Source organism: Schistosoma mansoni (assembly GCF_000237925.1).
Source record: "Schistosoma mansoni, WGS project CABG00000000 data, chromosome 2 unplaced supercontig 0213, strain Puerto Rico, whole genome shotgun sequence".
NCBI lineage: Eukaryota > Metazoa > Platyhelminthes > Trematoda > Strigeidida > Schistosomatidae > Schistosoma > Schistosoma mansoni.
Window position 1 is genome coordinate 13,374 of NW_017386003.1, and position 1,644 is coordinate 15,017.

Below are 1,644 nucleotides of genomic sequence, written 5' to 3' on the forward strand. Positions count from 1 at the left end.
CACCGCATAATGGCAGTACGTTGCTATTTCATAAGTTCTAATGGCGCTCTTTAACGCTTCCAGTGATGGAAACGCTACCAGATACAATGTATTCAAAAATACATTTTCCGTTTCTGTGACTACGTGAGGAACAACAGAGCCTCTAATTTGCACGTTACTGACGTCCATATTGTGAAGAAAATTATCTATATCCATAAGTACAGAGCTTTTATACGAATTTCAAGAATTACATAACCAATTACAACGCATTTACAACTAGGAATTTCATTGGACGAAAGGGATTGAAAAAAATTGGAAAATGGGATGAAAATTTTTTGATTAAGGTGGACAAAAAAAAATTATTAAAAAAAAATTGAAGTGATCCTAATGTTATTCACGTTCGTCTATATAGTTAGATGGAAAATACATGTCTACAGGAGCCTAAAAAAGATTGCATTATAAATTGATTCGGCAACAAATAACAAATGAGGTTACGTCTTAATCAAGGGGTATGAAAGAAAATGATTTATGGGTCAGACAGACCTATTGACAAATATGAAGAAAAGCGACAAACACAAAGGTCATAATAATAATCCGAATAATAATCAAGATAACTTGTATAAGGTAATAATAATAACGGATTAGAGTTTAAAATGTAAAACAGTAATTAAAAAAACCCGATAGTAATCGAATAAAAGTGCAGAAAAGAAAAAAACAATCAGAAACATACAATCGAGGGAATTATGGCCAAGGAAGTGTGAGAAGTTGGACAAATCGTCAGGCTTAAGTTCACGGATCGCCCATTCCTCATCATTGCATAAAATATTGATTATAGCCTTTTTGATTCGATAGATTACTTTAAAAGACGAGTCTTTTGGAGCAATATGTCCACAGTCGATCAAATGCTCTTGCATCGAACTAGTTATCTTCTTTACATTCTCCTTTTTAAAAGCCGAGCCGGATAGTAATCCAATAAGCGTTTGGAAAGCGATCGCTTTGTGCGGCCTATGTAACGTGTCCTACATGAGCAAGTAAATTTATAGATACACATCGATGTGGTCCAAAGCGAAAGTTTATCCTTAACACACCCCCAAATGGTAGGTCAGCTAGAAAAAAACGATTCGAAGCTTGGTTGTGTAGAAAGTTTTATTCAACGACTTTGAAATCCGTTTATTCAGGATTTCAGCAGCCGTGTCTCCTTTGAATCCCATATTCATAAAGAAGGTTTTTCTTCTGTACTGTCAAAGCTTTTTCTTGATGAGGTCTAGGCGTTAAGTTGCTATCGACGAACCTAGGTGGATAACCGTTTTGGATGAGGGTCTGTCTAAGATGAAGTAGTTCTTAAATTTTGGTCTCATTGGAACGGATTCGCTTGATCCTTGAGGATAAAGAGTGAATTAAGTTCCTTTTTCGACTCAGTGGAACCCAATTATGGAAATTCCTGTATTATCCATTCCAAGCGGGTTTTCTATACAAAGATCTCTGTAAATAACCTTAAGGTATTTTTTTCAAACGGACATCAAGAAAATGGAATTCACAGTTCACTTTTATCTATAGAAAACATCATTAAATTTAAATTGCACGTTGAGCGTACATCGTAGAAGTAGTTGTTTAAGATAATGTTTTGGGATACACATATCAAGATTATTGCTTTCAATATAGTCA